Source organism: Oncorhynchus keta, chromosome 26, assembly GCF_023373465.1.
Source record: "Oncorhynchus keta strain PuntledgeMale-10-30-2019 chromosome 26, Oket_V2, whole genome shotgun sequence".
In the NCBI taxonomy this organism is placed as follows: Eukaryota; Metazoa; Chordata; class Actinopteri; order Salmoniformes; family Salmonidae; genus Oncorhynchus; species Oncorhynchus keta.
The window spans coordinates 43,936,360-43,962,040 of record NC_068446.1 but is presented as its reverse complement, the minus strand read 5'-3'; the positions used below and the strand labels follow the sequence as shown (position 1 = coordinate 43,962,040).

The 25,681-nt window shown below is 50.4% G+C and overlaps 1 protein-coding gene and 1 long non-coding RNA gene across 7 annotated transcripts in view; both read left to right on the top strand.

The window, feature by feature from the left end:
* The window catches only part of LOC127912157 (synaptotagmin-7-like), a 131,162-nt gene that overhangs the window by 27,443 nt on the left and 78,038 nt on the right, over positions 1 to 25,681 (top strand). The window lies entirely within an intron of this gene.
* LOC127912162 (uncharacterized) lies at positions 11,748 to 25,671 on the top strand. Of its 6 annotated transcripts, none has more exons than XR_008081212.1 (4): positions 11,748 to 11,815; positions 13,472 to 13,531; positions 20,947 to 20,998; positions 25,510 to 25,671. It is a non-coding gene; the product is annotated as an uncharacterized LOC127912162 (long non-coding RNA). The 6 variants fall into 6 exon arrangements; XR_008081211.1 differs by lacking the exon at positions 20,947 to 20,998 and adding an exon at positions 18,403 to 18,454; XR_008081213.1 differs by lacking the exon at positions 25,510 to 25,671 and adding an exon at positions 23,512 to 23,608.

The following is a 25,681-nucleotide window of genomic DNA, read 5'->3' as shown; positions in this document are numbered from 1 at the left end:
GGTTGCTGTTCTAGCTGGGGTAAGCTACATGTGGAGGTTACTGTTCTAGCTGGGGTAAGCTACATGTGGAGGTTGCTGTTCTAGCTGGGGTAAGCTACATGTGGAGGTTACTGTTCTTGCTGGGGTAAGCTACATGTGGAGGTTGCTGTTCTAGCTGGGGTAAGCTACATGTGGAGGTTGCTGTTCTAGCTGGGGTAAGCTACATGTGGAGGTTGCTGTTCTAGCTGGGGTAAGCTACATGTGGAGGTTACTGTTCTAGCTGGGGTAAGCTACATGTGGAGGTTGCTGTTTACATTTACATTTAAGTCATTTAGCAGACGCTCTTATCCAGAGCGACTTACAAATTCTGGGGTAAGCTTCATGTGGAGGTTACTGTTCTACCTGGGGTAAGCTACATGTGGAGGTTGCTGTTCTAGCTGGGGTAAGCTACATGTGGAGGTTGCTGTTCTAGCTGGGGTAAGCTACATGTGGAGGTTGCTGTTCTAGCTGGGGTAAGCTACATGTGGATTTTACTGTTGTAGCTGTGTGACTGTGATTGGAAGTTACTGTTGTAGCTGTGTGACTGTGATTGGAAGTTACTGTTGTAGCTGTGTGACTGATTGGAGGTTACTGTTGTAGCTTTGTGACTGTGATTGGAGGTTACTGTTGTGTAACTATGATTGGTCAGATGAATTGCTTGCTTGCTGAAGCAACAATGTGTGTACCATTGTTTTGTGTATAATATACCTAATGTGATATTTACATAGTAGGCATTTGTAGGTAATGTTTGAGCCCCAAATGGCACCCTATTCCCTATGGGGAATAGGGTGCCATTTGGCTATGGGTCATGGTCTAAAGTAGTGCACTACATAGGGAATAGGGTGCCATTTGGGGTGCAGTGGTGATGTTCCGTGTTGGGCAGCCATACCATTAGCAATAGGTTGAGTGTCTTGCTAAATGAGGGTACTAGAGCATATGTTAATGCCTCAGTGGTCTGTGCTCACAGATTCACACTGCCATTCATTCAATAAAGCCAGTACCTCCTCCTCTTCTTCTCTGTTCTCTCCTCCTCTCCTCTCCTTTCCCTTCTCTCCTCTCCTCCTCCTCTCCCTTCTTCTACCCTCCTCTTTGTCTTTCCTCCTCTCCTCCTCTCGTCTTCTCTCCTGTCCTCTTCTTCTCTTCTCTTCTCCCCTCCTTTCCTCTTCTCTCCGCCTCTCCTCTTCTCCCCTCCTCTTCTTCTCTCTTCCTCTCCTCTTCTTCTCTCTTCCTCCTCTTGTCTACTCTTCTCCCCTCCTCTCCTCTCCTCTTCTCTCCTCCTCTTCTCTCTTCCTCCTCTTGTCTACTCTTCTCCCCTCCTCTCCTCTCTCCTGCATTGTTCCTCTCCCCCTCCTCTCCTCTGACTCTCCCCCTCCTCTTCTTCTCTCTCTCCTCTCCTCTTCTTCTCTCTTCCTCCTCTTGTCTACTCTTTTCCCCTCCCTCCTCTCCTCTCCTCTCCTCTTCTCCCCTCCTCTTCTTCTCTCCTCTCCTCTTCTTCTCTCTTCCTCCTCTTGTCTACTCTTCTCCCCTCCTCTCCTCTCCTCTTCTCTCCTCCTCTCCCATTCTCCCCTCCTCTTCTTCTCTCTTCCTCTCCTCTTCTTCTCTCTTCCTCTCCTCTTCTCTCCTCCTCTTCTTCTCTCTTCCTCTCCTCTTCTTGTCTCTTCCTCTCCTCTTCTTCTCTCTTCCTCTCCTCTTCTCTCCTCCTCTCCTCCTCTCCTCCACTTCTCTCCTTCTCTCATCCTCTCCTCTTCTCCCTATTACTTTAATGGGAAGCTACAGAATCCCAGAGAGCGTGTCGTCTCTATCGCTTGATGTCTCTTTCCAACCCCCTGTTGACCAATGAGATGAGAGGTGCAGAGGTAACAGCTGAATATCCTGGTGTCACGTTTACATTCCTCCCCCCCCTCCTCCCTTCCTTTCTGGTTCTGTAGTTATTTACCCCTGTAGGGTCCAGATGTTGTTATTTATGTTGATGGTATTGAGTCAGGCTGTGGGATGTTTGTTCTGTTTCTTCTTCTTGTTCCTGATTCTACCCAGAGTATTTCAACACTTATCACAATATTTGCTTTTTGACGACTTTTTTGCTTTTTGACGACTCTTCAAAATAGAAAAACATGCTCCCTGCCTGCCGATGCCCGATGCCTTATCATAATTGTCCAGTGAGCTATATGATGTTGTTACGTAAGCAATCGTGTTGCTGGACTGAAGTAAAGCAAGCGAGTCACCATCAGAGGCAGAGTGAACAGGCAGTCCCAGCTAGCAGCGTAGTGAACAGACAGTCCCAGCTAGCAGCGTAGTGAACAGGCAGTCCCAGCTAGCAGCATAGTGAACAGACAGTCCCAGCTAGCAGCGTAGTGAACAGGCAGTCCCAGCTAGCAGCATAGAGAACAGACAGTCCCAGCTAGCAGCGTAGTGAACAGGCAGTCCCAGCTAGCAGCATAGAGAACAGGCAGTCCCAGCTAGCAGCGTAGTGAACAGACAGTCCCAGCTAGCAGCTGAACAGACAGTCCCAGCTAGCAGCGTAGTGAACAGGCAGTCCCAGCTAGCAGCATAGTGAACAGACAGTCCCAGCTAGCAGCGTAGAGAACAGACAGTCCCAGCTAGCAGCGTAGTGAACAGGCAGTCCCAGCTAGCAGCGTAGTGAACAGGCAGTCCCAGCTAGCAGCATAGAGAACAGACAGTCCCAGCTAGCAGCGTAGTGAACAGGCAGTCCCAGCTAGCAGCGTAGTGAACAGACAGTCCCAGCTAGCAGCGTAGTGAACAGGCAGTCCCAGCTAGCAGCGTAGTGAACAGACAGTCCCAGCTAGCAGCGTAGTGAACAGGCAGTCCCAGCTAGCAGCGTAGTGAACAGACAGTCCCAGCTAGCAGCGTAGTGAACAGACAGTCCCAGCTAGCAGCGTAGTGAACAGGCAGTCCCAGCTAGCAGCGTAGTGAACAGGCAGTCCCAGCTAGCAGCGTAGAGAACAGACAGTCCCAGCTAGCAGCGTAGTGAACAGACAGTCCCAGCTAGCAGCGTAGTGAACAGACAGTCCCAGCTAGCAGCTGAACAGCAGTCCCAGCTAGCAGCGTAGAGAACAGACAGTCCCAGCTAGCAGCGTAGTGAACAGGCAGTCCCAGCTAGCAGCGTAGTGAACAGACAGTCCCAGCTAGCAGCGTAGTGAACAGACAGTCCCAGCTAGCAGCGTAGTGAACAGACAGTCCCAGCTAGCAGCGTAGTGAACAGGCAGTCCCATCTCCCCCCTCCCTTCTTCTTCTCTCTTCCTTCCTCCTCTCTCTCTCTTCCTCTCCTCCCTCTCCTCTTCCTCTCCTCTTCTTGTCTCTTCCTTCCCTCTCTCTCTTCCTCTCTCCTCTTCCTCTCCTCCTTCTCCACTCCTTCCTCTCCTTCTCCCTATTACTTTAATGGGAAGCTACAGAATCAGAGAGCTCCTCTATCGCTTGATGTCTCTTTCCAACCCCTAGCAGCGTAGTGAACAGGCAGTCCCAGCTAGCAGCGTAGTGAACAGACAGTCCCAGCTAGCAGCGTAGTGAACAGACAGTCCCAGCTAGCAGCGTAGAGAACAGACAGTCCCAGCTAGCAGCGTAGTGAACAGGCAGTCCCAGCTAGCAGCGTAGTGAACAGACAGTCCCAGCTAGCAGCGTAGTGAACAGACAGTCCCAGCTAGCAGCGTAGTGAACAGACAGTCCCAGCTAGCAGCGTAGAGAACAGACAGTCCCAGCTAGCAGCGTAGTGAACAGGCAGTCCCAGCTAGCAGCATAGAGAACAGGCAGTCCCAGCTAGCAGCGTAGAGAACACAGTCCCAGCTAGCAGCGTAGAGAACAGACAGTCCCAGCTAGCAGCGTAGTGAACAGGCAGTCCCAGCTAGCAGCATAGTGAACAGACAGTCCCAGCTAGCAGCGTAGTGAACAGGCAGTCCCAGCTAGCAGCGTAGAGAACAGACAGTCCCAGCTAGCAGCGTAGTGAACAGGCAGTCCCAGCTAGCAGCGTAGAGAACAGACAGTCCCAGCTAGCAGCGTAGTGAACAGGCAGTCCCAGCTAGCAGCATAGTGAACAGACAGTCCCAGCTAGCAGCGTAGTGAACAGGCAGTCCCAGCTAGCAGCGTAGTGAACAGACAGTCCCAGCTAGCAGCGTAGAGAACAGACAGTCCCAGCTAGCAGCGTAGTGAACAGACAGTCCCAGCTAGCAGCGTAGAGAACAGACAGTCCCAGCTAGCAGCGTAGAGAACACAGTCCCAGCTAGCAGCATAGTGAACAGACAGTCCCAGCTAGCAGCGTAGTGAACAGACAGTCCCAGCTAGACAGTCCCAGCTAGCAGCGTAGTGAACAGGCAGTCCCAGCTAGCAGCGTAGAGAACAGACAGTCCCAGCTAGCAGCGTAGTGAACAGGCAGTCCCAGCTAGCAGCGTAGTGAACAGGCAGTCCCAGCTAGCACCATAGTGAACAGACAGTCCCAGCTAGCAGCGTAGTGAACAGGCAGTCCCAGCTAGCAGCATAGTGAACAGACAGTCCCAGCTAGCAGCGTAGAGAACAGGCAGTCCCAGCTAGCAGCGTAGAGAACAGACAGTCCCAGCTAGCAGCGTAGTGAACAGACAGTCCCAGCTAGCAGCATAGTGAACAGACAGTCCCAGCTAGCAGCGTAGTGAACAGACAGTCCCAGCTAGCAGCGTAGTGAACAGACAGTCCCAGCTAGCAGCGTAGTGAACAGGCAGTCCCAGCTAGCAGCGTAGAGAACAGACAGTCCCAGCTAGCAGCGTAGTGAACAGACAGTCCCAGCTAGCAGCATAGAGAACAGGCAGTCCCAGCTAGCAGCGTAGAGAACAGACAGTCCCAGCTAGCAGCATAGTGAACAGACAGTCCCAGCTAGCAGCGTAGAGAACAGGCAGTCCCAGCTAGCAGCGTAGTGAACAGACAGTCCCAGCTAGCAGCATAGTGAACAGACAGTCCCAGCTAGCAGCGTAGAGAACAGGCAGTCCCAGCTAGCAGCGTAGTGAACAGGCAGTCCCAGCTAGCAGCGTAGAGAACAGGCAGTCCCAGCTAGCAGCGTAGTGAACAGGCAGTCCCAGCTAGCAGCGTAGTGAACAGGCAGTCCCAGCTAGCAGCATAGTGAACAGACAGTCCCAGCTAGCAGCGTAGTGAACAGGCAGTCCCAGCTAGCAGCATAGTGAACAGACAGTCCCAGCTAGCAGCATAGAGAACAGGCAGTCCCAGCTAGCAGCGTAGAGAACACAGTCCCAGCTAGCAGCGTAGTGAACAGACAGTCCCAGCTAGCAGCATAGTGAACAGACAGTCCCAGCTAGCAGCGTAGTGAACAGACAGTCCCAGCTAGCAGCGTAGTGAACAGGCAGTCCCAGCTAGCAGCATAGTGAACAGACAGTCCCAGCTAGCAGCGTAGTGAACAGACAGTCCCAGCTAGCAGCATAGTGAACAGACAGTCCCAGCTAGCAGCGTAGAGAACAGGCAGTCCCAGCTAGCAGCGTAGTGAACAGACAGTCCCAGCTAGCAGCGTAGTGAACAGGCAGTCCCCCAGCGTAGAGAACAGACAGTCCCAGCTAGCAGCGTAGTGAACAGGCAGTCCCAGCTAGCAGCGTAGTGAACAGACAGTCCCAGCTAGCAGCGTAGAGAACAGGCAGTCCCAGCTAGCAGCATAGTGAACAGGCAGTCCCAGCTAGCAGCGTAGTGAACAGACAGTCCCATCTAGCAGCGTAGTGAACAGACAGTCCCAGCTAGCAGCATAGTGAACAGACAGTCCCAGCTAGAGGACAGGCAGTCCCAGCTAGCAGCATAGTGAACAGACAGTCCCAGCTAGCAGCGTAGAGAACATACAGTCCCAGCTAGCAGCGTAGTGAACAGACAGTCCCAGCTAGCAGCGTAGAGAACAGACAGTCCCAGCTAGCAGCGTAGAGAACAGACAGTCCCAGCTAGCAGCATAGTGAACAGGCAGTCCCAGCTAGCAGCGTAGAGACAGCAGTCCCAGCTAGCAGCGTAGAGAACTGGCAGTCCCAGCTAGCAGCATAGAGAACAGACAGTCCCAGCTAGCAGCGTAGAGGACAAGCAGTCCCAGCTTGCAGCGTAGAGAACAGACAGTCCCAGCTAGCAGCGTAGAGAACATACAGTCCCAGCTAGCAGCGGTGAGAACAGACAGTCCCAGCTAGCAGCGTAGAGAACATACAGTCCCAGCTAGCAGCGGTGAGAACAGGCAGTCCCAGCTAGCAGCGTAGAGAACAGCAGTCCCAGCTAGCAGCGTAGAGAACAGACAGTCCCAGCTAGCAGCATAGAGAACAGACAGTCCCAGCTAGCAGCGTAGAGGACAGACAGTCCCAGCTAGCAGCGTAGAGAACAGACAGTCCCAGCTAGCAGCGTAGTGAACAGGCAGTCCCAGCTAGCAGCGTAGTGAACAGACAGTCCCAGCTAGCAGCGTAGTGAACAGGCAGTCCCAGCTAGCAGCAGTGAACAGACAGTCCCAGCTAGCAGCATAGAGAACAGGCAGTCCCAGCTAGCAGCGTAGAGAACAGACAGTCCCAGCTAGCAGCGTAGTGAACAGACAGTCCCAGCTAGCAGCATAGTAAAACAGCAGTCCCAGCTAGCAGCGTAGTGAACAGACAGTCCCAGCTAGCAGCGTAGAGGACAGGCAGTCCCAGCTAGCAGCGTAGTGAACAGACAGTCCCAGCTAGCAGCGTAGAGAACAGACAGTCCCAGCTAGCAGCATAGTGAACAGACAGTCCCAGCTAGCAGACAGTCCCATCTAGCAGCAGAACAGTCCCATCAATCAGCGTAGTGAACAGACAGTCCCAGTTAGCAGCGTAGTAAACAGACAGTCCCAGCTAGCAGAGTAGTGAACAGACAGTCCCAGCTAGCAGCATAGTAAACAGGCAGTCCCAGCTAGCAGCGTAGTGAACAGACAGTCCCATCTAGCAGCGTAGTGAACAGACAGTCCCATCTAGCAGCGTAGTGAACAGACAGTCCCATCTAGCAGCGTAGAGGACAGGCAGTCCCAGCTAGCAGCATAGTGAACAGACAGTCCCAGCTAGCAGCGTAGAGAACATACAGTCCCAGCTAGCAGCGTAGAGAACAGACAGTCCCAGCTAGCAGCGTAGAGAACAGACAGTCCCAGCTAGCAGCGTAGAGAACAGACAGTCCCAGCTAGCAGCATAGTGAACAGGCAGTCCCAGCTAGCAGCGTAGAGGACAAGCAGTCCCAGCTAGCAGCGTAGAGAACAAGCAGTCCCAGCTAGCAGCGTAGAGAACAGGTCCCAGCTCCCAGCTCCCAGCAGCGTAGAGAACAGACAGTCCCAGCTAGCAGCGCAGAGAACATACAGTCCCAGCTAGCAGCGGTGAGAACAGACAGTCCCAGCTAGCAGCGTAGAGAACATACAGTCCCAGCTAGCAGCGGTGAGAACAGGCAGTCCCAGCTAGCAGCGTAGAGGACAAGCAGTCCCAGCTAGCAGCGTAGAGAACTGGCAGTCCCAGCTAGCAGCATAGAGAACAGACAGTCCCAGCTAGCAGCGTAGAGGACAAGCAGTCCCAGCTTGCAGCGTAGAGAACAGACAGTCCCAGCTAGCAGCGTAGAGAACAGGCAGTCCCAGCTAGCAGCGTAGTGAACAGGCAGTCCCAGCTAGCAGCGTAGTGAACAGGCAGTCCCAGCTAGCAGCGTAGTGAACAGACAGTCCCAGCTAGCAGCGTAGTGAACAGGCAGTCCCAGCTAGCAGCATAGAGATCTATGGAGGCTGTTGGTGCCTGTGTGTGAGTCAGGGAATGATGAGTTAAAATGTGGCCAGAGAGGAAAGGGGTGTGACAGTCCAGATTAGACGAATACAGCACATTGACTACATACTTGTTGGACACGTGAATTAGCCTTAAAGGAGAACTCCTCCCAATAAACAGCCGGTGTCATGCGTTTTACATCCTGCGATGCAACAACCTGGTATCGAACCAGGATCTGTAGTGACGCAGCTAGCACCTCTCTGGTCATACTTTGACATAGACTCAGGATCTTAATTTGATCACTCCTTTGTTGCTGAGAATATTCCCGTACAGTTAGAAATGCAAACGTGTAGTGTATTCAAGGTTTTAAAAAGGTTTCTAAAGTCTGTAATTTCCACTTTAAAACGTCAGACTTGATTTGTGCTAACGAAGAATGTCCATTAACTACAATCCACATAATAATTCACATTTCCTGTTGCTGCAGGATTATTTTCCTGCTGTAGCAAACTGGCTCAAATAAGGTCCCACATCTGTATTTGCATCAGCGTTCCTTTTCTTGGATAAATGTTTGTTAGCGTGTATAGTCCACATTAGACAATGACAGCATTTTGACAAGGCATACATAATTAGCCTTTACGGTCAAAGTTATGTGTTGCTCTTTAGAAGTAGATTTGCATTAGACGTCTCTGTGTATGTTTTGTGTGTTAGCATGACAGCAGAGTTACAAAATGTTTTTGTCCCATACTCTGAATTAGCCTTTAGGGTTAAAGTTATGTTTTGGTCCTTCAGTAATCAGATCACAAGTTCCGTGTGTCCAGTAACGTGATGTTTGTTAGCGTGTACTAACTGTGTGTATCTCTGTGCATGTGAACATGGTCACCATGATGTGTCCTGCATCCCAAATGGCCCCCTATTCACTACATAGTACACTACTGGCACCCTATTCCCTACATAGTGCACTACTTTAGACCAGGGCCCATAGGACCCCATAGGGGTACTAAAGTAGTGCCATAAATAGGGTATAAGGTGCCATTTGGGACACAGTCATAGACATGGTGCTATGCTTGCCAGCTCCTCCCTGTGACAGGGGCTTTGTAGGCATGACTAATCAGTATACAGCCTAGGGGGAGATGCTGTAAGCCTGCTGGTCCCCTGGAGGGCTAGGAGGGGGCTGGGAGAGGGCTGGGAGAGGGCTAGGAGAGGGCTAGGAGAGGGCTAGGAGAGGGCTGGGAGAGGGCTAGGAGAGGGCTAGGAGAGGGCTGGGAGAGGGCTGGGAGAGGGCTAGGAGAGGGCTGGGAGAGGGGATAGGAGAGGGCTGGCAGAGGGGATAGGAGAGGGCTGGGAGAGGGCTGGGAAGGGGGTTGGGAGAGGGCTGGGAGAGGGGATAGGAGAGGGCTGGGAGAGGGCTGGGAGAGGGCTAGGAGAGGGCTGGGAGAGGGGATAGGAGAGGGCTGGCAGAGGGGATAGGAGAGGGCTGGGAGAGGGCTGGGAAGGGGTTGGGAGAGGGCTGGGAGAGGGGATAGGAGAGGGCTGGGAGAGGGCTGGGAGAGGGGATAGGAGAGGGCTGGGAGAGGGATAGGAGAGGGATAGGAGAGGGCTGGGAGAGGGGATAGGAGAGGGCTGGGAGAGGGGATAGGAGAGGGCTATGAGAGGGCTGGGTGTGGGTTGGGAGGGAGCTGGGAACACCCACTCACATGTTCAGAGGGGAGAGGAGAGAGTGCTCTCCTTTATTAACATGTTCAGAGGACAGACTGTGTCCATCTGCATTTCAGTAGAGTGGTATATAAATGGTATCAGGACCTTTATAGCAGAGTACTCAGTCATGAGTACCAGTAATATCGGTAACATACAGTCAAGTACTCTAAAGTAAAGTGCAGCCCCTCCTTTGTACAGGTACCAGAGCAGCCCACAAGCCCATCCATTTAGACTTGTACATACAGGTACCTGATGGGAAATTGCAGGTGATTAGCTACAGCTAGCAGCATGAACCTGGGACCTCAGCACTGAGTGCTCTGCTTCAAAACAGGTGTTCACATCTCATCTCTACCAGCCAACCTCCATCTCCTCCGTGGCAAACACGTTTCATTCTAATGGATATTTAAAACGTTCTGATGATTTGTGACGGCACATTTAATGGGACTTATAAAATATTTGGATGATTTGTGTTGGCATGCACCGACACCGCAGAATAGAACCTGGAATTGTGGATCATTTATGTTCGTTGAGCACTGGAATTAAAATGTTAGATAGTTCTCAGATTGCCTGGAGGATGGAGAGAGGATGGATGGAGGGAGGGAGGAGGATAGAGGGAGGGGGGATGGATGGATGGAGGAAGGAAGGGATAGAGGGAGAGAGGATGGAGGGAAGATGGGGGGACGGATGGAGGTCGGGAGGGATGGATGGAAGATGGAGGGATGGAGGACGAGAGGATAGCGGTAGGGACGGAGGGAGGGATGAAGGGATGAAGGGAGAGAGGATAGCGGGAGGGAGGGAGGGATGAAGGTCGGGAGGGATGGATGGAGGAAGGGATGGAGGGAGAGAGAGAGAGAGAGAGAAGATGGAGCGAGGGATGAAGGGAGAGAGGATAGCGGTAGGGAGTCTATAAAAGGCCTTGGCCTGTTACAGCAGTTAAAAGGAGGAGGGAGATTAAACTAGCCTGGCTAACTAACTGGTTGGACCTTTCTAGAGTTTAACCTTTACAGAGTGAGACTCTGTTAAGTTTGAATGAGACTGTAATACCTCTGTCTAGCAATTGCATCTAGTTAAACGGGGAGGAACTGGTTCTTACACCATTGGGCGAGTCAATATATATATATATACTGTTAGGGACTTCTATGAAATCATTATTATCAGATGAATATCAATGAAAGCATCAGTACAGGGATGTGACAGGCTGGAATTTTAATTTTATTTTTAATTTTTTAATTAAATGTGTGCTCAGCGCACAGTCCACACACTCTACATATGTAATGAATACAATAACTATGTATCTATACTATGATCCCCCCATTCTATGGAATGCCCACCTCCCTCATATGTCGTCAGGGTAACCTAGTGGTTAGAGTGTTGGACTAGTAACTGGAAGGTTGCAAGTTCAAACCCCTGAGCTGACAAGGTACAAATCTGTCGTTCTACCCCTGATCAAGGCAGTTAGCCCACTGTTCCTAGGCCGTCATTGAATTTGTTCTTATCAACTGACTTGCCTAGTTAAATAAAAATAAATATCTGCAAAAATGTTTTGCTTGGTTCTTCAATGATAGACGGAACAAATAAGGCTGACATTGATTCGAAACCAGTAAAGACCAACAAAATCCAACTTATATCTCGGGAACACTTAAAGAGATTGTTAGCAGATGTGGTTTTCTTGCAAGAGTTATATTTTACGAAGATAAATTGAACATTTAAAGAGGAGCTGGGTTGGAGAGGCCTATACTGCCACCTGCTGTACTAACAGCAGAGGTGTAGGCATCCTGATAAATAAGACAACACCTGTTTCACTTTTATCCCAGCACATGGAACAAGATGGACATTTTTTGTGTGGGGGGGGGGGGAATTGCACCTGACAGGGTGAAAAATATACTAGGACTGGAGGTGTTAGCATGGAGACCCTAGGACTGTTAGCATGGAGACACGAGGACTGGAGGTGTTAGCATGGAGACCCTAGGACTGTTAGCATGGAGACACTAGGACTGGAGGTGTTAGCATGGGGACACTAGGACTGGAGGTGTTAGCATGGAGACACTAGGACTGGAGGTGTTAGCATGGAGACCCTAGGACTGTTAGCATGGAGACACTAGGACTGTAAGTGTTTGCATGGAGACACTAGGGCTGTTAACATGGAGACACTAGGACTGTTAGCATGGAGACACTAGGACTGGAGGTGTTAGCATGGAGACACTAGGACTGTTAGCATGGAGACACTAGGACTGGAGGTGTTAGCATGGAGACACTAGGACTGTTAGCATGGAGACACGAGGACTGTTAGCATGGAGACACTAGGACTGGAGGTGTTAGCATGGAGACACTAGGGCTGTTAGCATGGAGACACTAGGTCTGTTAGCATGGAGACACTAGTGCTGGAGGTGTTAGCATGGAGACACTAGGTCTGTTAGCATGGAGACACTAGGGCTGGAGGTGTTAGCATGGATACACAATGACTGTTAGCATGGTGACACTAGGACTGGAGGTGTTAGCATGGAGACACTAGGACTGTTAGCATGGAGACACTAAGACTGTTAGCATGGAGACACTAGGACTGTTAGCATGGAGACATTAGGACTGTTAGCATGGAGACACTAGGGCTGGAGGTGTTAGCATGGAGACACGAGGACCGTTAGCATGGAGACACTAGGACTGGAGGTGTTAGCATGGAGACACTAGGGCTGTTAGCATGGAGACACTAGGTCTGTTAGCATGGAGACACTAGGTCTGTTAGCATGGAGACACTAGGGCTGGAGGTGTTAGCATGGATACACAAGGACTGTTAGCATGGAGACACTAGGACTGGAGGTGTTAGCATGGAGACACTAGGGCTGTTAGCATGGAGACACTAGGTCTGTTAGCATGGAGACACTAGGGCTGGAGGTGTTAGCATGGAGACACTAGGACTGGAGGTGTTAGCATGGAGACCCTAGGACTGTTAGCATGGAGACACTAGGACTGTAAGTGTTTGCATGGAGACACTAGGGCTGTTAACATGGAGACACTAGGACTGTTAGCATGGAGACACTAGGACTGGAGGTGTTAGCATGGAGACACTAGGACTGTTAGCATGGAGACACTAGGACTGTTAGCATGGAGACACTAGGCTGGAGGTGTTAGCATGGAGACACGAGGACTGTTAGCATGGAGACACTAGGACTGGAGGTGTTAGCATGGAGACACTAGGCTGTTAGCATGGAGACACTAGGTCTGTTAGCATGGAGACACTAGGCTGGAGGTGTTAGCATGGATACACAATGACTGTTAGCATGGTGACACTAGGACTGGAGGTGTTAGCATGGAGACACTAGGACTGTTAGCATGGAGACACTAGGACTGGAGGTGTTAGCATGGAGACACTAGGACTGTTAGCATGGAGACACTAGGACTGTTAGCATGGAGACACTAGGACACTGGAGGTGTTAGCATGGAGACACGAGGACTGTTAGCATGGAGACACTAGGACTGGAGGTGTTAGCATGGAGACACTAGGTCTGTTAGCATGGAGACACTAGTGCTGGAGGTGTTAGCATGGAGACACTAGGTCTGTTAGCATGGAGACACTAGGGCTGGAGGTGTTAGCATGGATACACAAGGACTGTTAGCATGGAGACACTAGGACTGGAGGTGTTAGCATGGAGACACTAGGGCTGTTAGCATGGAGACACTAGGTCTGTTAGCATGGAGACACTAGGGCTGGAGGTGTTAGCATGGAGACACTAGGACTGGAGGTGTTAGCATGGAGATACTAGGACTGTTAGCATGGAGACACTAGGACTGTTAGCTTGGAGACACTAGGACTGGAGGTGTTAGCATGGAGACACTAGGACTGTTAGCATGGAGACACTAAGACTGGAGGTGTTAGCATGGAGACACTAGGACTGTTAGCATGGAGACACTAGGACTGGAGGTGTTAGCATGGAGACACTAGGACTGTTAGCATGGAGACACTAGGACTGGAGGTGTTAGCATGGAGACACTAGGACTGTTAGCATGGAGACACTAGGACTGTTAGCATTGAGACACTTGGACTGGAGGTGTTAGCATGGAGACACTAGGACTGGAGGTGTTAGCATGGAGACACTAAGACTGTTAGCATGGAGACACTAGGACTGGAGGTGTTAGCATGGAGACACTAGGACTGTTTGCATGGAGACACTAGGACTGTTAGAATGGAGACACTAGGACAGGAGGTGTTAGCATGGAGACCCTAGGACTGTTAGCATGGAGACACGAGGACTGGAGGTGTTAGCATGGAGACACTAGGACTGTTAGCATGGAGACACTAGGACTGGAGGTGTTAGCATGGAGACACTTGGACTGGAGGTGTTAGCATGGAGACCCTAGGACTGTTAGCATGGAGACACGAGGACTGGAGGTGTTAGCATGGAGACACTAGGACTGGAGGTGTTAGCATGGAGACACTAGGACTGTTAGCATGGAGACACTAGGACTGGAGGTGTTAGCATGGAGACACTAGGACTGTTAGCATGGAGACACTAGGACTGTTAGCATGGAGACACTAGGACAGGAGGTGTTAGCATGGAGACACTAGGACTGTTAGCATGGAGACACTAGGACTGTAAGTGTTTGCATGGAGACACTAGGGCTGTTAACATGGAGACACTAGGACTGTTAGCATGGAGACACTAGGACTGGAGGTGTTAGCATGGAGACACTAGGACTGTTAGCATGGAGACACTAGGACTGTTAGCATGGAGACACTAGTGCTGGAGGTATTAGCATGGAGACACTAGGACTGTTAGCATGGAGACACTAGGGCTGGAGGTGTTAGCATGGATACACAAGGACTGTTAGCATGGAGACACTAGGACTGGAGGTGTTAGCATGGAGACACTAGGACTGTTAGCATGGAGACACTAGGACTGGAGATGTTAGCATGGAGACACTAGGACTGTTAGCATGGAGACACTAGGACTGTTAGCATGGAGACACTAGGACTGGAGGTGTTAGCATGGAGACACTAGGACTGTTAGCATGGAGACACTAGGACTGGAGATGTTAGCATGGAGACACTAGGACTGGAGGTGTTAGCATGGATACACTAGGACTGTTAGCATGGAGACACTAGGACTGGAGGTGTTAGCATGGAGACACTAGGACTGTTAGCATGGAGACACTAGGACTGGAGGTGTTAGCATGGGAGACACTAGGACTGTTAGCATGGAGACACTAGGACTGGAGATGTTAGCATGGAGACACTAGGACTGTTAGCATGGAGACACTAGGACTGTTAGCATGGAGACACTAGGACTGGAGGTGTTAGCATGGAGACACTAGGACTGTTAGCATGGAGACACTAGGACTGGAGATGTTAGCATGGAGACACTAGGCTGGAGGTGTTAGCATGGATACACTAGGACTGTTAGCATGGAGACACTAGGACTGGAGGTGTTAGCATGGAGACACTAGGACTGTTAGCATGGAGACACTAGGACTGGAGATGTTAGCATGGAGACACTAGGACTGTTAGCATGGAGACACTAGGACTGTTAGCATGGAGACACTAGGACTGGAGGTGTTAGCATGGAGACACTAGGACTGTTAGCATGGAGACACTAGGACTGGAGATGTTAGCATGGAGACACTAGGACTGGCAGGACACTGTTAGCATGGAGACACTAGGACTGTTAGCATGGAGACACTAGGACTGGAGATGTTAGCATGGAGACACTAGGACTGTTAGCATGGAGACACTAGGACTGTTAGCATGGAGACACTAGGACTGGAGGTGTTAGCATGGAGACACTAGGACTGTTAGCATGGAGACACTAGGACTGGAGATGTTAGCATGGAGACACTAGGACTGTTAGCATGGAGACACTAGGACTGTTAGCATGGAGACACTAGGACTGGAGGTGTTAGCATGGAGACACTAGGACTGTTAGCATGGAGACACTAGGACTGGAGGTGTTAGCATGGAGACACTAGGACTGTTAGCATGGAGACACTAGGGCTGGAGGTGTTAGCATGGAGACACTAGGACTGGAGGTGTTAGCATGGAGACACTAGGACTGGAGGTGTTAGCATGGAGACCCTAGGACTGTTAGCATGGAGACACTAGGACTGGAGGTGTTAGCATGGAGACACGAGGACTGTTAGCATGGAGACACTAGGACTGGAGGTGTTAGCATGGAGACACTAGGGCTGTTAGCATGGAGACACTAGGTCTGTTAGCATGGAGACACTAGTGCTGGAGGTGTTAGCATGGAGACACTAGGTCTGTTAGCATGGAGACACTAGGGCTGGAGGTGTTAGCATGGATACAGGAGGACTGTTAGCATGGAGACACTAGGACTGGAGGTGTTAGCATGGAGACACTAGGACTGTTAGCATGGAGACACTAGGACTGGAGGTGTTAGCATGGAGACACTAGGACTGTTAGCATGGAGACACTAGGACTGTTAGCATGGAGACACTTGGACTGGAGGTGTTAGCATGGAGACACTAGGACTGTTAGCATGGAGACACTAGGACTGGATGTGTTAGCATGGAGACACTAGGACTGTTAGCATGGAGACACTAGGGCTGGAGGTGTTAGCATGGAGACACTAGGACTGGAGGTGTTAGCATGGAGACACTAGGACTGTTAGCATGGAGACACTAGGACTGGAGGTGTTAGCATGGAGACACTAGGACTGTTAGCATGGAGACACTTGGACTGGAGGTGTTAGCATGGAGACACTAGGACTGGAGGTGTTAGCATGGAGACACTAGGACTGTTAGCATGGAGACACTAGGACTGTTAGCATGGAGACACTAGGACTGGATGTGTTAGCATGGAGACACTAGGACTGTTAGCATGGAGACACTAGGACTGGAGGTGTTAGCATGGAGACACTAGGACTGTTAGCATGGAGACACTAGGACTGTTAGAATGGAGACACTAGTGTTAGCTGGAGGTATTAGCATGGAGACACTAGGTCTGTTAGCATGGAGACACTAGGGCTGGAGGTGTTAGCATGGATACACTAGGACTGTTAGCATGGAGACACTAGGACTGGAGGTGTTAGCATGGAGACACTAGGACTGTTAGCATGGAGACACTAGGACTGGAGATGTTAGCATGGAGACACTAGGACTGTTAGCATGGAGACACTAGGGACTGACACTTAGCATGGAGAACACTAGGACTGGAGGTGTTAGCATGGAGACACTAGGACTGTTAGCATGGAGACACTAGGACTGGAGATGTTAGCATGGAGACACTAGGACTGGAGGTGTTAGCATGGAGACACAAGGACTGTTAGCATGGAGACACTAGGACTGGAGGTGTTAGCATGGATACACAAGGACTGTTAGCATGGAGACACTAGGACTGGAGGTGTTAGCATGGAGACACTAGGGCTGTTAGCATGGAGACACTAGGACTGTTAGCATGGAGACACTAGACTGACTGGAGGTGTTAGCATGGAGACACTAGGACTGTTAGCATGGAGACACTAGGACTGGAGATGTTAGCATGGAGACACTAGGACTGGAGTGTGTTAGCATGGATACACAAGGACTGTTAGCATGGAGACACTAGGACTGGAGGTGTTAGCATGGATACACTAGGACTGTTAGCATGGAGACACTAGGACTGGAGGTGTTAGCATGGAGACACTAGGACTGTTAGCATGGAGACACTAGGACTGGAGATGTTAGCATGGAGACACTAGGACTGTTAGCATGGAGACACTAGGACTGTTAGCATGGAGACACTAGGACTGGAGGTGTTAGCATGGAGACACTAGGACTGTTAGCATGGAGACACTAGGACTGGAGATGTTAGCATGGAGACACTAGGCTGGAGGTGTTAGCATGGATACACTAGGACTGTTAGCATGGAGACACTAGGACTGGAGGTGTTAGCAGCTAGGACTGTTAGCAGACACTAGGACTGTTAGCATGGAGACACTAGGACTGTTAGCATGGAGACACTAGGTCTGTTAGCATGGAGACACTAGGACTGTTAGCATGGAGACACTAGGACTGGAGGTGTTAGCATGGAGACACTAGGACTGTTAGCATGGAGACACTAGGACTGGAGGTGTTAGCATGGAGACACTAGGACTGTTAGCATGGAGACACTAGGACTGTTAGCATGGAGACACTAGGACTGGAGGTGTTAGCATGGAGACACTAGGACTGTTAGCATGGAGACACTAGGACTGGAGGTGTTAGCATGGAGACACTAGGACTGTTAGCATGGAGACACTAGGACTGTTAGCATGGAGACACTAGGACTGGAGGTGTTAGCATGGAGACACTAGGACTGTTAGCATGGAGACACTAGGACTGGAGGTGTTAGCATGGAGACACTAGGACTGTTAGCATGGAGACACTAGGCCTGTTAGCATGGAGACACTAGGACTGGAGGTGTTAGCATGGAGACACTAGGACTGGAGGTGTTAGCATGGAGACACTAGGACTGTTAGCATGGAGACACTAGGACTGGAGGTGTTAGCATGGAGACACTAGGACTGTTAGCATGGAGACACTAGGACTGGAGGTGTTAGCATGGAGACACTAGGACTGTTAGCATGGAGACACTAGTTCTGTTAGCATGGAGACACTAGTGCTGGAGGTGTTAGCATGGAGACACTAGGACTGGTGGTGTTTGCATGGAGACACTAGGACTGGAGGTGTTAGCATGGAGACACTAGGACTGTTAGCATGGAGACACTAGGACTGGAGGTGTTAGCATGGAGACACTAGGACTGGAGGTGTTAGCATGGAGACACTAAGACTGTTAGCATGGAGACACTAGGACTGTTAGCATGGAGACACTAGGACTGGAGGTGTTAGCATGGAGACACTAGGACTGTTAGCATGGAGACACTAGGACTGGAGGTGTTAGCATGGAGACACTAGGACTGTTAGCATGGAGACACTAGGACTGGAGGTGTTAGCATGGAGACACTAGGACTGGAGGTGTTAGCATGGAGACACTAGGACTGTTAGCATGGAGACACTAGGACTGGAGGTGTTAGCATGGAGACACTCGGACTGTTTGCATGGAGACACTAGGACTGGAGGTGTTAGCATGGAGACACTAGGACTGGAGGTGTTAGCATGGAGACACTATGACTGTTAGCATGGAGACACTAGGACTGTTAGCATGGAGACACTAGGACAGGAGGTGTTAGCATGGAGAAACTAGGACTGTTAGAATGGAGACACTAGGACTGGAGGTGTTAGCATGGAGACACTAGGACTGTTAGCATGGAGACACTAGGACTGGATGTGTTAGCATGGAGACACTAGGACTGTTAGCATGGAGACACTAGGACTGGAGGTGTTAGCATGGAGACACTAGGACTGTTAGCATGGAGACACTAGGACTGGATGTGTTAGCATGGAGATACTAGGACTGTTAGCATGGAGACACTAGGACTGGAGGTGTTAGCATGGAGACCCTATGACTGTTAGCATGGAGACACTAGGACTGTTAGCATGGAGACACTAGGACAGGAGGTGTTAGCATGGAGAAACTAGGACTGTTAGAATGGAGACACTAGGACTGGAGGTGTTAGCATGGAGACACTAGGACTGTTAGCATGGAGACACTAGGACTGGATGTGTTAGCATGGAGACACTAGGACTGTTAGCATGGAGACACTAGGACTGGAGGTGTTAGCATGGAGACACTAGGACTGTTAGCATGGAGACACTAGGACTGTTTGCATGGAGACACTAGGACTGTTAGCATGGAGACACTTGGACTGGAGGTGTTAGCATGGAGACACTAGGACTGGAGGTGTTAGCATGGAGACACTAGGACTGGAGGTGTTAGCATGGAGACACTAGGACTGTTAGCATGGAGACACTAGGACTGGATGTGTTAGCATGGAGATACTAGGACTGTTAGCATGGAGACACTAGGACTGGAGGTGTTAGCATGGAGACACTAGGACTGTTAGCATGGAGACACTAGGACTGGATGTGTTAGCATGGAGACACTAGGACTGTTAGCATGGAGACACTAGGACTGGAGGTGTTAGCATGGAGACACTAGGACTGTTAGCATGGAGACACTAGGACTGTTAGCATGGAGACACTAGGACTGGATGTGTTAGCATGGAGACACTAGGACTGTTAGCATGGAGACACTAGGACTGGAGGTGTTAGCATGGAGACACTAGGACTGTTAGCATGGAGACACTAGGACTGGAGGTGTTAGCATGGAGACACTAGGACTGTTAGCATGGAGACACTAGGACTGGAGGTGTTAGCATGGAGACACTAGACTGACTGGAGACACTAGGTGTTAGCATGGAGACACTAGGACTGTTAGCATGGAGACACTAGGACTGTTAGCATGGAGACACTAGGACTGGATGTGTTAGCATGGAGACACTAGGACTGTTAGCATGGAGACACTAGGACTGGAGGTGTTAGCATGGAGACACTAGGACTGTTAGCATGGAGACACTAGGACTGGAGGTGTTAGCATGGAGACACTAGGACTGTTAGCATGGAGACACTAGGACTGGAGGTGTTAGCATGGAGACACTAGGACTGTTAGCATGGAGACACTAGGACTGTTAGCATGGAGACACTAGGACTGGAGGTGTTAGCATGGAGACACTAGGACTGTTAGCATGGAGACACTAGGACTGGAGGTGTTAGCATGGAGACACTAGGACTGTTAGCATGGAGACACTAGGACTGGAGGTGTTAGCATGGAGACACTAGGACTGTTAGCATGGAGACACTAGGGCTGTTAGCATGGAGACACTAGGACTGTTAGCATGGAGACACTAGGACTGTTAGCATGGAGACACTAGACTGTTAGCATGGAGACACTGGACTGGAGGTGTTAGCATGGAGACACTAGGACTGTTAGCATGGAGACACTAGGACTGGAGGTGTTAGCATGGAGACACTAGGACTGTTAGCATGGAGACACTAGGACTGTTAGCATGGAGACACTAGGCTGTTAGCATGGAGACACTAGGACTGTTAGCATGGAGACACTAGGACTGGAGGTGTTAGCATGGAGACACTAGGACTGTTAGCATGGAGACACTAGGACTGGAGGTGTTAGCATGGAGACACTAGGACTGTGTTAGCATGGAGACACTAGGACTGTTAGCATGGAGACACTAGGACTGGAGGTGTTAGCATGGAGACACTAGGACTGTTAGCATGGAGACACTAGGACTGGAGGTGTTAGCATGGAGACACTAGGACTGTTAGCATGGAGACACTAGGACTGGAGGTGTTAGCATGGAGACACTAGGACTGTTAGCATGGAGACACTAGGACTGTTAGCATGGAGACACTAGGACTGGAGGTGTTAGCATGGAGACACTAGGACTGTTAGCATGGAGACACTAGGACTGGAGGTGTTAGCATGGAGACACTAGGACTGTTAGCATGGAGACACTAGGACTGGAGGTGTTAGCATGGAGACACTAGGACTGTTAGCATGGAGACACTAGGACTGGAGGTGTTAGCATGGAGACACTAGGACTGTTAGCATGGAGACACTAGGACTGTTAGCATGGAGACACTAGGACTGGAGGTGTTAGCATGGAGACACTCGGACTGTTTGCATGGAGACACTAGGACTGGAGGTGTTAGCATGGAGACACTAGGACTGTTAGCATGGAGACACTAGGACTGGAGGTTAGCATGGAGACACTAGGACTGGAGGTGTTAGCATGGAGACACTAGGACTGTTAGCATGGAGACACTAGGACTGTTAGCATGGAGACACTAGGACTGTGTTAGCATGGAGACACTAGGACTGTTAGCATGGAGACACTAGGACTGGAGGTGTTAGCATGGAGACACTAGGACTGTTAGCATGGAGACACTAGGACTGGAGGTGTTAGCATGGAGACACTAGGACTGTTAGCATGGAGACACTAGGACTGTTAGCATGGAGACACTAGGACTGTTAGCATGGAGACACTAGGACTGGAGGTTAGCATGGAGACACTAGGACTGGAGGTGTTAGCATGGAGACACTAGGACTGTTAGCATGGAGACACTAGGACTGTTAGCATGGAGACACTAGGACTGTTAGCATGGAGACACTAGGACTGTTAGCATGGAGACACTAGGACTGGAGGTGTTAGCATGGAGACACTAGGACTGTTAGCATGGAGACACTAGGACTGGAGGTGTTAGCATGGAGACACTAGGACTGTTAGCATGGAGACACTAGGACTGGAGGTGTTAGCATGGAGACACTAGGACTGGAGACTGTGTTAGCATGGAGACACTAGCACTGGAGGACTGTTAGCATGGAGACACTATGACTGTTAGCATGGAGACACTAGGACTGTTAGCATGGAGACACTAGGACTGGAGGTGTTAGCATGGAGACACTAGGACTGTTAGCATGGAGACACTAGGACTGGAGGTGTTAGCATGGAGACACTAGGACTGTTAGCATGGAGACACTAGGACTGGAGGTGTTAGCATGGAGACACTAGGACTGTTAGCATGGAGACACTAGGACTGGAGGTGTTAGCATGGAGACACTAGGACTGGAGGTGTTAGCATGGAGACACTAGGACTGGAGGTGTTAGCATGGAGACACTAGGACTGTTAGCATGGAGACACTAGGACTGGAGGTGTTAGCATGGAGACACTAGGACTGTTAGCATGGAGACACTAGGACTGGAGGTGTTAGCATGGAGACACTAGGACTGTTAGCATGGAGACACTAGGACTGGAGGTGTTAGCATGGAGACACTAGGACTGTTAGCATGGAGACACTAGGACTGGAGGTGTTAGCATGGAGACACTAGGACTGTTAGCATGGAGACACTAGGACTTTTAGCATTGAGACACTTGGACTGGAGGTGTTAGCATGGAGACACTAGGACTGGAGGTGTTAGCATGGAGACACTAAGACTGTTAGCATGGAGACACTAGGACTGGAGGTGTTAGCATGGAGACACTAGGACTGTTTGCATGGAGACACTAGGACTGGAGGTGTTAGCATGGAGACACTAGGACTGGAGGTGTTAGCATGGAGACACTAGGACTGTTAGCATGGAGACACTAGGGCTGTTAGCATGGAGACACTAGGTCTGTTAGCATGGAGACACTAGTGCTGGAGGTGTTAGCATGGAGACACTAGGACTGGAGGTGTTAGCATGGAGACACTAGGACTGTTAGCATGGAGACACTAGGACTGGAGGTGTTAGCATGGAGACACTATGACTGTTAGCATGGAGACACTAGGACTGTTAGCATGGAGACACTAGGACTGTTAGCATGGACACTGTTAGCATGGAGACACTAGGCCTGTTAGCATGGAGACACTAGGACTGGAGGTGTTAGCATGGAGACACTAGGACTGTTAGCATGGAGACACTAGGACTGGAGGTGTTAGCATGGAGACACTAGGACTGTTAGCATGGAGACACTAGGACTGGAGGTGTTAGCATGGAGACACTAGGACTGTTAGCATGGAGACACTAGGACTGTTAGCATGGAGACACTAGGACTGGAGCTGTTAGCATGGAGACACTAGGACTGTTTGCATGGAGACACTAGGACTGTTAGCATGGAGACACTTGGACTGGAGGTGTTAGCATGGAGACACTAGGACTGGAGGTGTTAGCATGGAGACACTAAGACTGTTAGCATGGAGACACTAGGCCTGTTAGCATGGAGACACTAGGACTGGAGGTGTTAGCATGGAGACACTAGGACTGTTAGCATGGAGACACTAGGACTGGAGGTGTTAGCATGGAGACACTAGGACTGTTAGCATGGAGACACTAGGACTGGAGGTGTTAGCATGGAGACACTAGGACTGTTAGCATGGAGACACTAGGACTGTTAGCATGGAGACACTAGGACTGGAGGTGTTAGCATGGAGACACTAGGACTGTTAGCATGGAGACACTAAGACTGGAGGTGTTAGCATGGAGACACTAGGACTGTTAGCATGGAGACACTAGGACTGGAGGTGTTAGCATGGAGACACTAGGACTGTTAGCATGGAGACACTAGGACTGGAGGTGTTAGCATGGAGACACTAGGACTGTTAGCATGGAGACACTAAGACTGCAGGTGTTAGCATGGAGACACTAGGACTGTTTGCATGGAGACACTAGGACTGGAGGTGTTTGCATGGAGACACTAGGACTGTTAGCATGGAGACACTAGGACTGGAGGTGTTAGCATGGAGACACTAGGACTGTTAGCATGGAGACACTAGGTCTGTTAGCATGGAGACACTAGTGCTGGAGGTGTTAGCATGGAGACACTAGGACTGGAGGTGTTAGCATGGAGACACTAGGACTGTTAGCATGGAGACACTAGGGCTGTTAGCATGGAGACACTAGGTCTGTTAGCATGGAGACACTAGTGCTGGAGGTGTTAGCATGGAGACACTAGGACTGGAGGTGTCAGCATGGAGACCCTAGGACTGTTAGCATGGAGACACTAGGACTGGAGGTGTTAGCATGGAGACCCTATGACTGTTAGCATGGAGACACTAGGACTGTTAGCATGGAGACACTAGGACTGGAGGTGTTAGCATGGAGACACTAGGACTGTTAGCATGGAGACACTAGGACTGGATTTGTTAGCATGGAGACACTAGGACTGTTAGCATGGAGACACTAGGACTGGAGGTGTTAGCATGGAGACACTAGGACTGTTAGCATGGAGACACTAGGACTGTTAGCATGGAGACACTAGGACTGGAGGTGTTAGCATGGAGACACTAAGACTGTTAGCATGGAGACACTAGGACTGTTAGCATGGAGACACTAGGACTGTTAGCATGGAGACACTAGGACTGTTAGCATGGAGACACTTGGACTGGAGGTGTTAGCATGGAGACACTAGGACTGGAGGTGTTAGCATGGAGACACTAAGACTGTTAGCATGGAGACACTAGGACTGGAGGTGTTAGCATGGAGACACTAGGACTGTTAGCATGGAGACACTAGGACTGGAGGTGTTAGCATGGAGACACTAGGACTGTTAGCATGGAGACACTAGGACTGGAGGTGTTAGCATGGAGACACTAGGACTGTTAGCATGGAGACACTAGGGCTGTTAGCATGGAGACACTAGGTCTGTTAGCATGGAGACACTAGTGCTGGAGGTGTTAGCATGGAGACACTAGGACTGGAGGTGTTAGCATGGAGACACTAGGACTGGAGGTGTTAGCATGGAGACCCTAGGACTGTTAGCATGGAGACACTAGGACTGGAGGTGTTAGCATGGAGACCCTATGACTGTTAGCATGGAGACACTAGGACTGTTAGCATGGAGACACTAGGACTGGAGGTGTTAGCATGGAGACACTATGACTGTTAGAATGGAGACACTAGGACTGGATGTGTTAGCATGGAGACACTAGGACTGTTAGCATGGAGACACTAGGACTGGAGGTGTTAGCATGGAGACACTAGGACTGTTAGCATGGAGACACTAGGACTGTTAGCATGGAGACACTAGGACTGGAGGTGTTAGCATGGAGACACTAGGACTGTTAGCATGGAGACACTAGGACTGGAGGTGTTAGCATGGAGACACTAGGACTGTTAGCATGGAGACACTAGGACTGTTAGCATGGAGACACTAGGACTGGAGGTGTTAGCATGGAGACACTAGGACTGTTAGCATGGAGACACTAGGACTGTTAGCATGGAGACACTAGGACTGGAGGTGTTAGCATGGAGACACTAAGACTGTTAGCATGGAGACACTAGGACTGTTAGCATGGAGACACTTGGACTGGAGGTGTTAGCATGGAGACACTAGGACTGGAGGTGTTAGCATGGAGACACTAAGACTGTTAGCATGGAGACACTAGGCCTGTTAGCATGGAGACACTAGGACTGGAGGTGTTAGCATGGAGACACTAGGACTGTTAGCATGGAGACACTAGGACTGGAGGTGTTAGCATGGAGACACTAGGACTGGAGGTGTTAGCATGGAGACACTAGGACTGTTAGCATGGAGACACTAGGACTGGAGGTGTTAGCATGGAGACACTAGGACTGTTAGCATGGAGACACTAGGACTGTTAGCATGGAGACACTAGGACTGGAGGTGTTAGCATGGAGACACTAGGACTGTTTGCATGGAGACACTAGGACTGGAGGTGTTTGCATGGAGACACTAGGACTGTTAGCATGGAGACACTAGGACTGGAGGTGTTAGCATGGAGACACTAGGACTGTTAGCATGGAGACACTAGGGCTGTTAGCATGGAGACACTAGGTCTGTTAGCATGGAGACACTAGTGCTGGAGGTGTTAGCATGGAGACACATGG